This window comes from Oncorhynchus tshawytscha, linkage group LG11 (genome assembly GCF_018296145.1).
Source record: "Oncorhynchus tshawytscha isolate Ot180627B linkage group LG11, Otsh_v2.0, whole genome shotgun sequence".
In the NCBI taxonomy this organism is placed as follows: Eukaryota; Metazoa; Chordata; class Actinopteri; order Salmoniformes; family Salmonidae; genus Oncorhynchus; species Oncorhynchus tshawytscha.
This window is the reverse complement of record NC_056439.1, coordinates 45,859,288-45,875,988: the sequence shown is the minus strand read 5'-3', so window position 1 is coordinate 45,875,988 and position 16,701 is coordinate 45,859,288. Positions and strand designations below refer to the sequence as shown.

The window sequence follows — 16,701 nt, the reverse complement described above, 5'->3', positions numbered from 1 at the left end:
TGATCTTTCTCCTCTCCAGGCCTTCCCACCGCGTCCATTGCCCTTGTTTAGCAAGAGAGACAGCCTTTGCACTTCTTGCAGTCTCCTCCTGTCTGCGCACCTCCTCGACCACCAGCTTCCTGCATTCAGATGTTGTTGCCTTATGGAACGTTGGTTTGCTTCCTGGCAGACCAAAGCCTCCTCTTCCATGCTGGATATTCCCCACAATGTTTTGGTGTCTCAGGGCTGATGTTGCTTGCTGCACAGCCTTGGATGATGTCCATTTCCGTCCAGTTTGTGGGGGAGGTGCAGCCTTGCTAATGGTCTGGTCTTTGGAGTCCTTCAATGTCATCTGAAGTCTTACTTTAGAGCACTTGTACTCCTCCGTTAGACTTGTAAGAGGTAGTTCAAGGACCCCTTTGCCATAGAGGCCGATGTTACTCAGGCATCGTGGGACACCCAGCCATTTCTTCACGTATGAGGTAATGGTTCGCTCCATCTTCTCCACTGTTGTTATTGGGACCTCATAGACGGTGAGTGGCCACATTACCCGGGGGAGAAGTCCAAACTGTAGGCACCAAAGCTTGAGCCTCCCAGGCAGTAGGGTCTTGTTGATGTTCTCAAGACCGTCGGCGATGTCCTGCCTTACTTGCCGAACTTGATCTTTATCCCGGAGGCTTTCGTTGTACCATCTACCCAGGCTCTTGATGGGTTGCTCAGACACCGTTGGTATCGGGTCATCTCCAATGCAGAACCTCACATCTTTAAGCTGTCCCTTGACTATGGAGATGCTTCGAGATTTGCTTGGCTTGATTTTCATCCGGGCCCACTTGATGTTATCCTGCAGTTTTGCAAGTAGCCGCCTGGTGCATGCTGCAGTGGTGGTCAGTGTAGTCATGTCATCCATGTATGCTCAGATAGGTGGGAGACGGAGCCCTTCCTTAGTTCTCTCACCGCCGACCACCCATCTCGATGCCCTGATGATGACTTCCATGGCCATAGTGAAGGCCAGAGGTGAAATTGTACAGCCTGCCATTATGCCTACTTCCAAGCGCTGCCATGTTGTTATGAAGTCAGGTGTTGTGAAACACAATTGCAGGTCTTGGAAATAGGCCTTTACCAGTGTAGTGATGGGTTCTGGTACGTGGAAAATGTTGAAGGATTCCCAGAGGAGTTCATGGGGAACTGAGAATGGAGCAGAATACATATGTAATACATATGTAATACATATGTTACATATGGCTGTAACATATGGACAATAGAAGGTGTATTTTATAGTCCTGTCAGAGCTATAAAGAGCTGTAAGTCCAATGAGCAAATTCATAAAGTAACTGAAAACTTTAGTCCTAACAGAACTCTGGTTGAGTCTTTGAATGGAAGTCCAAGTACACCTAAACAGTATATTTGTAATCCAATAATAATAATAATAAATACAATTATCCCAACGGATTCCCAGAAATAAAGTCAATAATCCAACAGAATGTAAAGGTACCAAGGAAGGTGATTGTAACTATTCAATGTCTATTTTTACACCAACACAGTTGAATGAGTTAAAGGAGGTGTCATGTTGCGTTAATAACCAAGTGGGAAGGTGGTATTTATCACGTATGACTAGGAAAAATCCAAACGAAGGGCCGTCCAACGGGTATTAGTAGTGGGAAACTCATCTGTCATCCCAGGACTTCTCCCACATGCTGACCTCTGACCTACTAAGGAAATTACCTAGATAAAAGCATTTTCTGCAGTTAAATACAACGACAAAACGTTGTTTATAAAAAGCAATCTTTTCATATGGGTTTTGAACACTATAATTTGTTTACATGATAACAGTACTTTAAGTTTATGGATGACGCAGCTTGTTGGCGATTATCCAATCGGCGTTACTCAACGAGTTCAAATCACGTGAACTCATCCAACTATTATTTCCGACTTCACAACTGGTAATAACCACCTTCCCACTTGGTTATGAACGCAGCACAACTAAATACCCTTTTAGAAAACAGCAAACAATGCTAGCTCTCTCAAACATGGGCCTCACAGTCTATTTCAAGATAGCGTCTGTGGTTTGGACACACCTCCAACCACACTCATAGCTTCAGCCTTAATTTGCCCACTGCATAATAGTAGGCAATTATCATCACAACAAAGCATGTTAACATAGTCTTGGCCAAGTACATTCAACACATACATTGTTTCATGATTACAAGTAAACCCTCTCTAGAAGAGCCCTAGCAGTAAGGATAGGTTTTCCTCTGAGTGACAGCTCTTTCCGTACAGTTGGAAACAGGCCTCAATTGCCCTCTTCCTCTTTCTCTCTCTCCCTTCCTCTTCCTCTTCCTCTCTCTCCCTTCCTCGCGCCGCTAGTCCCGGGATTACAGCAGAGTAGCTTTTCCCCCTGTTTGTTCTAGCGCTGTCCACAGACTCAGAGTTGTGGTAATTAAAGCTGGATAGAGCCCTATCAAGAAAAGCTGCTTATCTTTAATACAGCCAACCATGCAGGCAGAGCTCTGCACCCCCCCCGCCCACGCATAATCCTGGAGAATAAATCACAAGCAGAAAGAGGGGAAGAGAGGGAGAGAGAAAGAGAGAGTCAGAGAGCATGGATGTGTGTGTCACAAGAGGATGTCTGATAGTAATAGGATGGAGTGAATGGAATGCCATGACACATATTAAAACGATGTGTTTCATGTGTTCAATACCATTCCATTAATTCCGTTCCAGCCATTACCATGAGCCCTTCCTCACCAATTAAGCTGCTACCAGCCGCCTGTGTGTGTGTGTGTGTGTGTGTGTGTGTGTGTGTGTGTGTGTGTGTGTGGATTGGGGAGAGATTTCACTCAATACTCTATTCTCTGTTCTGTGTTCATGGATCAGAGAGACTGGAAGTGTCTTATAAGAGCGTCTGCTAAATGACTCAAATGTAAATGTAAAAATGTAAATAACTGTATCGGCATCTCTCTCAGTGTGGAACTAGGGCATAGAAACCCGAGGAAATGCCTCAAAGCTGAAGCTACAGGGTTATTTGAATACAATACCCACAAATCCACCACATAGAATATTGCCTTTAGAAAGCCCTGTTAATAAATGTCCACAGCGGATCCAGATACCCAGACTGGTTATAACATTGTTATAACATGCGTATTACATTGTATCAGTTGGACCAGTGTTACATCACTGTATACACGCTTGTATCATGTACAGTTGTGACAATGCAAGACTGTTCAAATTAGATCAACATAATAGCTATTGTTAAAAACAATTTGCATGTTTAGTTTCCTTAGATTTCCCTGTTGGCAGAAACGCAATAAAATGTCATTAACAAATTGAGTATGTACACAGTAACACACTGCATATTGTGGAAGCACTCTGTAGCAAATCACAGTCACTCTCACAGTCACTCTCACACAGAAGTCATTAGCTGTGTTGTTGCTCGACCTTATGCTAACCCTGTAGGGGGAGTTTTTCACAGTTGTAAGGAGGATTGGGGGTGGTGGGCTAAAACATGTTTCTCCAAACGCAATGTGTACTGCAATTTCACAGCTGTAATGTAGCATAAAATGTGCCTTTTCGAATCAACATCTAATCTAACCTCAGCCCCAGAAAATATCTGAACAATTCTTCTCAAAGAGGAGCAACCAAAATCCCTGGCATCAATCGCCTCTTAATAAACTGTAAGCTCCGTGTTTGATTTCAACAGAACCTGAAATAACACTAAGTCCGTTGAAAAGGGAATGTTGTTTTCCATAACTGTGACATGTGTAACATTAGCTGAAGGCAGGGGAGGGAGAGGAGGGAGCCTGGCGGATTTACTTAATGGTTCATGTGCAGTATGCTCATGTTTGCTGAAGTGGTTCAGCCGAGATGCGTTTTCCTATCGATCTCGTCTCGGCCTCGTCTCGTGGCGCGTCTCCTCTGGCATTCCATTGACGCCCTCTCCTTTCGTCTGGCAGCGGTTGATCCTTGCACGGTAACCCAGCGAGGGGTATTAAGTTTCCTGAAGACAAGAAGTAGGCTTAGAGGCTCCAGGGATCAATACTCTCAAGCTGCTTCATTTATTAACATTGTACAGAGATTAATGGAGATGTCTTAACGAGCAGAAGCCGGTGTGAAAAGAGATGGCTTGATGGGCCTAAAATGGAGAAATGTGATACCGCTTCGGTTAGCTTTTTCCATCCCCCCCTCCCGAGAGAGAGAGAGAGAGAGAGAGAGAGAGAGAGAGAGAGAGAGAGAGAGAGAGAGAGAGAGAGAGAGAGAGAGAGAGAGAGAGAGAGACAGAGAGAGAGAGAGAGAGACAGAGAGACAGAGAGAGAGAGAGAGAGAGACAGAGAGACAGAGACAGAGACAGAGAGAGAGAGACAGAGAGAGAGAGAGAGAGAGAGAGAGAGAGAGAGAGAGACAGAGAGACAGAGAGACAGAGAGAGAGAGAGAGAGAGAGAGACAGAGAGAGAGAGAGAGAGAGAGACAGAGAGACAGAGAGAGAGAGAGAGAGAGAGAGAGAGAGAGAGAGAGACAGAGAGAGAGAGAGAGAGAGAGAGAGAGAGAGAGAAAGAAAGAGAGAGAGAGAGACAGAGAGAGAAAGAGAGAGATAGACAGAGAGAGAGAGAGAGAGAGACAGAGACAGAGAGAGAGAGAGAGACAGAGAGACAGAGAGAGAGAGAGAGAGAAAGAGAAAGAGAGACAGAGACAGAGAGAGAGAGAGAGAGAGAGAGAGAGAGACAGAGAGAGAGAGAGAGAGAGAGAGAGAGAGAGAGAGAGACAGAGAGAGAGAGACAGAGAGACAGACAGAGAGAGAGAGAGAGAGAGAGAGAGAGAGAGAGAGAGAGAGAGAGAGAGAGAGAGAGCGGGGCTGTCTGACCTTTCTAACCCTTGACCTGGTATGTTTTCCTGGTCGTACCAATTGGCTGCTTTCCTCCCTGCTTTGGCGGTGAATGTAAGCTATTGTGTCGATTTCAAAGGGTTCTTTAAGGTCGGTGACCTGCACCTCCTTGTCCTCTGACCTGAAACTAGAGGAACAGCTTTGATGTTGTTGTCATTAGTAAGTCAAAGTAAAGACACCATGGACAGGCAGCCATGTTGACAACAACATGACCTTACTACAACCCACGTACAGAGCCTTAACAGTTGGTGATGAACCTGATTTCTGTTATATTATACTGTTTTAATGAGTAAATTAGAAATGTTAATATCCAAATGTAAGTTGTACTGATAATTCAGCATGTTGCTGCCACTTGTAGAATGTTCTGTTGAAAAACAATAAAAAATAAATGATCTCGTGCAGTAAAGGTCAAAAAATGTTTCAGGATAGATCTGTCACGCCCTGACCTTAGAGAACCTTTTATTTCTCTATTTTGGTTAGGTCAGGGTGTGACTAGGGTGGGTAGTCTAGTTTTTTATTTTCTATGTTGGCCTGGTATGGTTCCCAATCAGATGCAGCTGCCTATCGTTGTCTCTGATTGGGGATCATATTTAGGCAGCCTTTTCCCACCTGTTGTTTGTGGGATCTTGATTTTGTATTATTGCTTTTCAGCCCTACAAAGCTGTACATTTCGTTCGTTACTCTTTCTTGTTTTGTGCCGGTTATCATAAATAAAAATGATTAACCTACCCCACGCTGCATCTTGGTCCGACCATCCTTCCAACAACGATAATTACAAGATCTTTCTACAGATAATATACTCTGTACTGGACTGTATTGTACTGGCAATATTGTACTGACTGTATTGTACTGGACTGTATTGTACTGACTGTATTGTACTGGACTGTATTGTACTGACTGTATTGTACTGACTGTACTGGGCTGTATTGTACTGACTGTACTGACTGTATTGTACTGACTGTACTGACTGTATTGTACTGACTGTATTGTACTGAATGTACTGGGCTGTATTGTACTGACTGTACTGGGCTGTATTGTACTGACTGTACTGACTGTATTGTACTGACTGTACTGACTGTATTGTACTGGCTGTATTGTACTGACTGTATTGTACTGACAGTATTGTACTGACTGTATTGTACTGACAGTATTGTACTGACTGTACTGACTGTATTGTACTGACTGTACTGACTGTATTGTACTGGACTGTATTGTACTGGGCTGTATTGTACTGACTGTATTGTACTGGCTGTATTGTACTGACTGTATTGTACTGACAGTATTGTACTGGCTGTATTGTACTGACTGTATTGTACTGACTGTATTGTACTGGACTGTATTGTACTGGCTGTATTGTACTGGGCTGTATTGTACTGACTGTATTGTACTGACTGTATTGTACTGGCTGTACTGACTGTATTGTACTGGGCTGTATTGTACTGGCTGTATTGTACTGACTGTATTGTACTGACTGTATTGTACTGACTTATTGTACTGGCTGTATTGTACTGACTGTATTGTACTGGCTGTACTGACTGTATTGTACTGACTGTATTGTACTGGCTGTACTGGGTTGTATTGGCTGTATTGTACTGGGCTGTATTGTACTGGGCTGTATTGTACTGACTGTATTGTACTGGGCTGTATTGTACTGACTGTATTGTACTGGCTGTATTGTACTGGCTGTATTGTACTGACTGTATTGTACTGACTGTATTGTACTGGGCTGTATTGTACTGACTGTATTGTACTGGCTGTATTGTACTGACTGTATTGTACTGGGCTGTATTGTACTGACTGTATTGTACTGACTGTATTGTACTGACTGTATTGTACTGACTGTATTGTACTGGGCTGTATTGTACTGACTGTATTGTACTGACTGTATTGTACTGACTGTATTGTACTGGCTGTATTGTACTGACTGTATTGTACTGGCTGTACTGACTGTATTGTACTGGCTGTATTGTACTGACTGTATTGTACTGGCTGTACTGGCTGTATTGTACTGGCTGTATTGTACTGGGCTGGCTGTACTGGCTGTATTGTACTGGCTGTATTGTACTGACTGTATTGTACTGGCTGTACTGGCTGTACTGACTGTATTGTACTGGGCTGTACTGGCTGTATTGTACTGGCTGTATTGTACTGGCTGTATTGTACTGGCTGTATTGTACTGACTGTATTGTACTGACTGTATTGTACTGGGCTGTATTGTACTGACTGTATTGTACTGGGCTGTATTGTACTGACTGTATTGTACTGACTGTACTGACTGTATTGTACTGGCTGTATTGTACTGACTGTATTGTACTGACTGTATTGTACTGACTGTATTGTACTGACTGTATTGTACTGGGCTGTATTGTACTGACTGTATTGTACTGGCTGTATTGTACTGACTGTATTGTACTGGGATGTATTGTACTGACTGTATTGTACTGACTGTATTGTACTGACTGTACTGACTGTATTGTACTGGGATGTATTGTACTGGGCTGTATTGTACTGGGCTGCATTGTACTGACTGGATTGTACTGACTGTATTGTACTGACTGTATTGTACTGGCTGTATTGTACTGGCTGTATTGTACTGGCTGTATTGTACTGACTGTATTGTACTGACTGTATTGTACTGGGCTGTATTGTACTGACTGTATTGTACTGACTGTATTGTACTGGGCTGTATTGTACTGGGCTGCATTGTACTGACTGGATTGTACTGACTGTATTGTACTGGCTGTATTGTACTGGCTGTATTGTACTGGCTGTGTTGTACTGACTGTATTGTACTGACTGTATTGTACTGACTGTATTGTACTGACTGTACTGACTGTATTGTACTGACTGTATTGTACTGGCTGTATTGTACTGACTGTATTGTACTGGCTGTATTGTACTGGCTGTATTGTACTGGCTGTATTGTACTGACTGTATTGTACTGACTGTATTGTACTGACTGTATTATACTGGGATGTATTGTACTGACTTTATTGTACTCAAATCAAATTTCAAATCAAATCGAATGTATTTATATAGCCCTTCGGACATCAGCTGATATCTCAAAGTGCTGTACAGAAACCCAGCCTAAAACCCCAAACAGCAAGCAATGCAGGTGTAGAAGCACGGCGGCTAGGAAAAACTCCCTAGAAAGGCCAAAACCTAGGAAGAAACCTAGAGAGGAACCAGGCTATGTGGGGTGGCCTGTCCTCTTCTGGCTGTGCTGGGTGGAGATTATAACAGACATGGCCAAGATGTTCAAATGTTCATAAATGACCAGCAGGGTCCAATAATAATAAGGCAGAACAGTTGAAACTGGAGCAGCAGCACGGCCAGGTGGACTGGGGACAGCAAGGAGTCATCATGTCAGGTAGTCCTGAGGCATGGTCCTAGGGCACAGGTTCTCCGAGAGAGAGAAAGAAAGAGAGAATTAGAGAGAGCACACTTAAATTCACACAGGACACCGAATAGGACAGGAGAAGTACTCCAGATATAACAAATTGACCCTAGCCCCCCGACACATAAACTACTGCAGCATAAATACTGGAGGCTGAGACAGTACTGACTGTATTGTACTGGGCTGTATTGTACTGACTGTATTGTACTGACTGTACTGACTGTATTGTACTGACTGTATTGTACTGGGCTGTATTGTACTGACTGTACTGACTGTATTGTACTGACTGTATTGTACTGGGCTGTATTGTACTGACTGTACTGACTGTATTGTACTGACTGTACTGACTGTATTTTACTGACTGTATTGTACTGACTGTACTGACTGTATTGTACTGGGCTGTATTGTACTGGGCTGTATTGTACTGACTGTATTGTACTGACTGTACTGACTGTATTGTACTGACTGTACTGACTGTATTTTACTGACTGTATTTTACTGACTGTATTGTAATGACTGTACTGACTGTATTGTACTGACTGTATTATACTGACTGTACTGACTGTATTGTACTGACTGTATTGTACTGACTGTATTGTACTGACTGTACTGACTGTATTGTACTGGGCTGTATTGTACTGACTGTATTGTACTGACTGTACTGACTGTATTTTACTGACTGTATTGTAATGACTGTACTGACTGTATTGTACTGACTGTATTGTAATGACTGTACTGACTGTATTGTACTGACTGTATTGTACTGACTGTATTTTACTGACTGTATTTTACTGACTGTATTGTAATGACTGTACTGACTGTATTGTACTGACTGTATTGTACTGACTGTATTGGACTGTATTTGATTGGCTGTATGTGTTCTAATGTACTGACTGAATTGGACTGTGGTGTACTGGCTGTATGCATTCTATTGTAGTGGGAAATTGAGAAAGCATGGTGTCAAATCCCATTCAAAAGTTGAACGGCGCGAGATGGTGCGCGAGATGCGCGAGATGGTGCGCGAGATGCACTTTGAGAGATTTTTGTTCGCCAGAGGAAATACTTACTACATGTCAAGACTCCCTCACGTCCGTTTTACAGTTTGCTCTCCAAAATCTATTTTGCTCTCACTGCTTACTATAATTTTATAACGTGGAAATCTTAGCCAATGAACATAGCCTGTCGCAGTCTACTGAAACGCTTGACTGCACTTGAACTGAATTTTCTACCACAGAGACGATAGGGGATGTTGGGAGGTGAATGATGGTAAGTTTGTTTTTCAGTAGGGAAAATAGATAACCAACTAGCTAGCTAATCAACTATGATTTTAATATTGGAACTGAAGTAAGTAGTTATTTGGTATTCTGTTAGTAAAGCAGTATATTGATGAGACAAGCTAGGTGAACATCAGCTAGCCAGCTACCATTTAACCATGTGGTTTAACCAAAGCCAAGGTGGTTATGTTTTCTATACCACCTATGGTTTAACTTTGTACCTAAGTCAAGGAGGGTTTACTAGAGGAGGAGGACTTGGAAGAGCAGTATGACTAGGTGGCAGAAGAGGGAGGAGAGGGGTGAGAACAGACAGGGAAGACCCTCACTGGGGAAGAGGTCAGTGATTGAGGAGGGGGAACCAAGAGAGGTCAGATTCTGAACTAAACAATAGCCAATATTGTAAACCGCTAACCACATATTTTGAGATAAAATCTGATTTAAATAAAATAATACATTTCACTCTGTCAGTTTTTATACAGATTCAATAAATGAGAATGACCGTTTCTCTTTTCTAAATGAGAAAAGCATTTCTCTCTCAGTTTCTCTTTCTTTGCAGGTCCACTGTCACTAATATGTGGTGGTGTTGTGTCTCTGCGCAGCTGAAAGACAGGAGTCTATTCTGTTCCAAGTAGGTTACCTTGTCTCTCCTCTATGCACAACCCTCTGGAGATTTCCTGCAGGTAACCATGACATCCACCAATCACTCCCGTAGCTTAATCATGAAGGCATTGTACATAGGACATGTGTCAAGTAGAGAGGATGATGACCAGCTGCTGTCTATTGGTTAGAAAGATGGTTCTATACTGAATGTATGTGATGGTCATTGCTAAACAATTTGAGTACTGTAGGTAAGGGATGAAGTTTGTTTAATTGTACTGTTTAATTCTGAGCCATGTTGACTGACAAGTGGTGTGGATTGGTACAGTGCAATTCCACGATAACAGAGAATTGCTGAGACTCAGATTGTCACATATTTGTCTAATGATTATCCATAGTTACCTCTTGATACAGCCACAGCAGTCTAAAATGGACTAAATTGAAGGCAACATTAAGATGTTCAAACATTTAAAATTGAACTGAACTTTGTCTGTGACATAATTTCCTGACATCTTATTTCCCTCCCTCTCTCCCTCCAGTTCTCAGGAGACAGGTCAGTGTGTGTAGAGAGAACACGTTTGACCAGGTGGAGTCAGGCTTCTACTTCATCGCCTTGGACCACGACACCAACGAGGTAGAGGACGTTATGTTTGGACCAGTAAGACACCAACGCGGTAGAGGACGTTATGTTTGGACCAGTAAGACACCAACGAGGTAGAGGACGTTATGTTTGGACCAGTAAGACACCAACGAGGTAGAGGAATTTATGTTTGGACCAGTAAGACACCAACGAGGTAGAGGATGTTATGTTTGGACCAGTAAGACACCAACGAGGTAGAGGACGTTATGTTTGAACCAGTAAGACACCAACGAGGTAGAGGGACGTTATGTTTGGACCAGTAAGACACCAACGAGGTAGAAGGACGTTATGTTTGGACCAGTAAGACACCAACGAGGTAGAGGACGTTATGTTTGGACCAGTAAGACACCAACGAGGTAGAGGGCGTTATATTTGGACCAGTAAGACACCAACGAGGTAGAGGACGTTATATTTGGACCAGTAAGACACCAACGAGGTAGAGGACGTTATATTTGGACCAGTAAGACACCAACGAGGTAGAGGACGTTATATTTGGACCAGTAAGACACCAACGAGGTAGAGGGCGTTATATTTGGACCAGTAAGACACCAACGAGGTAGAGGACGTTATATTTGGACCAGTAAGACACCAACGAGGTAGAGGACGTTATGTTTGGACCAGTAAGACACCAACGCGGTAGAGGACGTTATGTTTGGACCAGTAAGACACCAACGAGGTAGAGGACGTTATGTTTGGACCAGTAAGACACCAACGAGGTGGAGGACGTTATGTTTGGACCAGTAAGACACCAACGCGGTAGAGGACGTTATGTTTGGACCAGTAAGACACCAACGCGGTAGAGGACGTTATGTTTGGACCAGTAAGACACCAAGGGGTGGGGGTAGGGGTAGGGGGGCACCGTCCTCAAACTCCAGTGTCATACTTTTGTTTACCTTTTTACCAATGTATATGGATTGTACAATGATTTAAAATTGGGACTTGGAGTCCATTCTAATCTAATTCCATATCCGTTGTTGTTCTGTCCTCTCTATGGGGCGGCAGGAAGCCTAGTGTTTAGAGCGTTGGGCCAGTAACCCAAAGGTTGCTGGATCGAATCCCCGAGCTGACAAGGTAAATATCTGTTGTTCTACCCCTGAACAAGGCAGTTAACCCTGGTAGGCCGTCATTGTAAATAAGAATTTGTTCTTAACTGACTTGCCTAGTTAAATTAAAAAGTCTACAAATTATGCTGATCCCCACTGTAAGAACCTGGAGATGTTCTATGGTTTTGAGGGAGGTGATGTGGCCACAAACAGTGCCTGAGACACCTTCCAGCACTACCATTGTCTGGAGAACAACCAGAGGGTGGTCAAGACATCTGCTGCAACTTCATCTTTAGTGTATCAGCTCTACTGCACCTGGGAGATAAAGGTATGGCACCACACTCCCAATGCTTATAGATACTTCTCTACGCATTTGTGTTTCTCAGAACACCTTTCAGTAACTGCCTAACTACCTTAAACAACCTGACCACTACAAACAGGACTACACTCTATAGCACTTGGTAGAAGAAAGACTTGGGGAGCGATATGAGGAAAAATACTCCCATCTTCCATCCCCCAATCAATGTCATGCGTTAACATAAATAAAGCTTAAACGATTCAAATTATTGGACTCTTGATTTCTTCTACCTAAATTGGGTAAAATGATGGCATAGGTGCCTGTCTCTGAGTCTGAAATCTCCCTAATCACGGTGCTTCTACCTTCCATTCCCAGCCAGCAAGAAAAATCTCTGATGAATTTGCCTTAATTGTCAGTATTTACTGCCTTTGCCTTGATCAGCCCAGCACATGACAGGTATTTCTCGTCTTCATTTTTTGTTGTTGTTTAAATGATCCCTCATCCCTCTCTATTTCCCTCTGTAAACTGATTGCTCAACGAGCGGTGCCCGGAAAGAGCGTTCCTATTCTATTTATAACATAAAAGGTGCTACAGTCGTCTGGGTTGATGGCAAACGCCGGGTGCTCCGGGGTTGCTAAGAGAGAACATTAGAGCTTGGCGTGGCGAACGCCGGGAGCTCCGGGGTTGCTAAGAGAGAACATTAGAGCTTGGCGTGGTGAACGCCGGGAGCTCCGGGGTTGCTAAGAGAGAATATTAGAGCTTGGCGTGGCGAAGAGCTTGGCTTAGAGCTTGGCGTGGCGAACGCGGCAACATGCGGCATCATCGCATGTTCAATTAAACCGTCTCTGATGAGGTTTTGATTTCGCAACAATAGAGCCGGGTGGCAAACTAGCGAACGAGGAAAACATTAGCGAAACAAACAAATGGAGGAGAAAAAACAACATCTATCATAAACAAAAAGGAGAATGAAAGGGGATTGGAAAACACTTTATAGGTGACGCAACAATGCCAACATGGGGATTTACATTTACAGTTAGCTGTCGTTCTAAATCCTACTGTTTACATTCCCCTTTTAACGGGCTGCCTTTAATGTTTGTGCATCGACACGGTGGTTTTCAAGCAACTCTGGAAGGTTCTTTTAAGTACCACTGAATACATGACACGATTACCGTTCACATAAGACACATTACCTCTGTTTGGCCTTCATGACTTCTCTGATTTCTGCATAATCATTTCTGTGAGATGACAGTGGAACACACATCCTGTCTTCTTCTGTGTAATAGCAAAGGCTAATACAGTGTTTAGGTAGTGCTCTAGGACTACAATGAAGTAGGAGTAAGTAAAAATACTCTTCTTCCACCAATGGGATATGAAGAACTGCACACTACACATCCAACTCCATTGACTGGCCCAGGGGTCCCATTGCAGATAATCGGAATTTATGAATAGGGCTATTTTCTGCTTCCTGAAGAATTGGCTCCTTCAGAAAATGACTTCACCATAAATAGTGCTCTTGGAGAATGTTTAAATGATAAAAGCACACTGGATGTTATGAATAGGGTATTGTGGGGGTTTTGAATGGTGCTTTTCTTCGACCTGCCACATTCCCCTACCCTTTCTAAACACTCTCCCCACAGACAGACGGGGGGAGATAAGATCTCAACCCAACCTGGACCTGTATACAAGTGGTCATAAAGAACAGGAAATGGACATAACTGTATGTCTGGTATTTACAGCAGGGGATAAATAGATGGCAGTTGGCCCATCCACAGCACTGCTTTTTTTCACCCGGCGTGAACATTAAGGAGTTTCCAGAAGAGGGACGGATATGAAACGTCAGGTCCAGACGTATTTTGACAGTGATACAATGTGCATCATTTTGTCTCTGTACGCCACCACAATGGATTTGAAAGGAAACAATCAAGATGTGCTTTAAGTGTAGACTTTAATCTTTCATTTAAGAGTTCTGTCAAAATCATAGTATGAATCGTGTAGGAACTACAACCATTTGTAAACATAGCCAGCCCCCATTTTAGGGGCTCAAAAGTCATTGGACAAACTAACATAATCATACATTAAATTGTGAGTTTTAATACTTGGTTGCAAATCCTTTGCAGTCAATGACTGCCTGAAGTCTGGAACCCATAGACATCACCAGATGCTGTGTTTCTTCCCTGGTGATGCTCTGCCAGGCCATTACTGTGGCTGTCTTCAGTTCCTGCTTGTTCTTGGGGCGTTTTGCCTTCAGCAAGTGAAATGGATGCTCAGTTGGATTCAGGTCAGGGGATTGACTTGGCCATTGCAGAACATTTCCATTCTTTGCCTTATAAAAGCATTGGGTTGCTTTCGCGGTATGCTTCGGGTCATTGTCCATCTGCACTGTGAAGAGCCATCCAATAAGTTTTGGCTGAATCTGAGCAGATAATATGGCCCTAAACCCTTCAGAATTCATTCTGCTGCTTTTGTCAGCAGTCATCAATAAATACAAGGGAACCAGTTCCATTAGCAGCCATACAGGCCCACTCCATCACACCACCTCCACCATGCTTCACAGATGAGTTGGTATGCTTCAGGTGATGAGCAGTTCCTTCCCTTCTCCATAACACCACCTCCACCATGCTTCACAGATGAGTTGGTATGCTTCAGATCATGAGCAGTTCCTTCCCTTCTCCATAACACCACCTCCACCATGCTTCACAGATGAGGTGGTATGATTCAGATCATGAGCAGTTCCTTCCCTTCTCCATAACACCACCTCCACCATGCTTCACAGATGAGGTGGCATGCTTCAGGTGATGAGCAGTTCCTTCCCTTCTCCATAACACTACCTCCACCATGCTTCACAGATGAGTTGGTATGCTTCAGGTGATGAGCAGTTCCTTCCCTTCTCCATAACACCACCTCCACCATGCTTCACAGATGAGTTGGTATGCTTCAGATCATGAGCAGTTCCTTCCCTTCTCCATAACACCACCTCCACCATGCTTCACAGATGAGGTGGTATGATTCAGATCATGAGCAGTTCCTTCCCTTCTCCATAACACCACCTCCACCATGCTTGACAGATGAGGTGGCATGCTTCAGGTGATGAGCAGTTCCTTCCCTTCTCCATAACACTACCTCCACCATGCTTCACAGATGAGTTGGTATGCTTCAGGTGATGAGCAGTTCCTTCCCTTCTCCATACTCTTCTCTTCCCGTCATTCTGGTACAAGTTGCTCCTTGTCTCATTTATCCATACGAGGTTGTTCCAGAACTGTACATGTTTTTTAGATGTTTTGTGGCTAACTTTAATCTGCTCTTCCTGTTTTTGAGGCTTATCAATGGTGGTAAAGCGTCTGTATTTACTCTGGCGAAGTCTTCTCTTGAATGTTAACTTTGACACAGATAGGCCTGCCTCCTGGAGGGTGTTATTGACCTGGACAACTATTGTGAAGGGTTGTTCTTCACCAGGGAAACAAATCTTCTGTCATCCACCACAGTTGTTTTCCGTGGTCTTCCAGGCCTTTTGGTGTTCCTGAGCTCACCAATGCGTTCTTTCTTTTTAAGAATGTACCAAATAGTTTATTTGGCCACACCTAATGTTATTGCTCTCTCTCTGATGGCTTTGTTTAGATTGTTCAGTCTAATGATGTCTTCACTGGCAGTGACAGCTCTTTGGACTTCATATTGTGTCTCCTGACCCCTCCTGTCTCAGCCTGCAGTAGTTTATGTGTCGGGGGGCTAGGGTCAGTCTGTTATATCTGGAGTACTTCTCCTGTCTTATCCGTTGTCCTGTGTGTATTTAAGTATGCTCTCTCTAATTCTCTCTTTCTCTCTCTCGGAGGACCTGAGCCCTAGGACCATGCCTCAGGACTACCTGGCATGATGACTCCTTGTTGTCCCCAGTCCACCTGGCCGTGCTGCTGCTCCAGTTTCAACTGTTCTGCCTGCGGCTATGGAATCCTGCGGCTATGGAACCCTGACCTGTTCACTGTCATTATTATTATTTGACCATGCTGGTCATTTATGAACATTTGAACATCTTGGCCATGTTCTGTTATAATCTCCACCCAGCACAGCCAGAAGAGGACTGGCCACCCCTCATAGCCTGGTTCCTCTCTAGGTTTCTTCCTAGGTTTTGGCTTTTCTAGGGAGTTTTTCCTAGCCACCGTGCTTCTACATCTGCATTGCTTGCTGCTTGGGGTTTTAGGCTGAGTTTCTGTTCAGCACTTTGAGATATCAGCTGATGTAAGAAGGTCTATATAAATTAATTTGATTTGATATTGATGCTTAACAACAACAGATTCCACTTGAAATCAACTCAGGACCTTTTATCTGCTTACTTGTAAATTAACTAATGGGGGAATTACAAGACACCTGGCCATGGAACAGCTGAGCAGCCAATTGTCCAATTTCTTGTGGTCCCGTTCACGACTTGGATGTAAATACCCTCAAATTAAAGCTGAAAGTCTGCACTTTCAGCTCCTATTCATTGTTTAATTTAAACTCCTATATGCTGTGGTTGACAGCTAAAATAATAATAACTTGGTCAATGTCAACAGTTTCTGCTTTTCTATTTTGCTATTGCTGGCCTGAATTTCAACATCCCCCTTGA

The 16,701-nt window shown here is 43.4% G+C and overlaps 1 long non-coding RNA gene across 1 annotated transcript; it reads left to right on the top strand.

Annotated features, from left to right (window-relative positions):
- Positions 1-9,197: 9,197 nt before the first annotated feature.
- On the top strand, positions 9,198-11,593 carry LOC112262346. The gene is made up of 3 exons (XR_002955339.2): positions 9,198-9,518; positions 10,083-10,206; positions 10,663-11,593. It is a non-coding gene; the product is annotated as an uncharacterized LOC112262346 (long non-coding RNA).
- Positions 11,594-16,701: the final 5,108 nt, after the last annotated feature.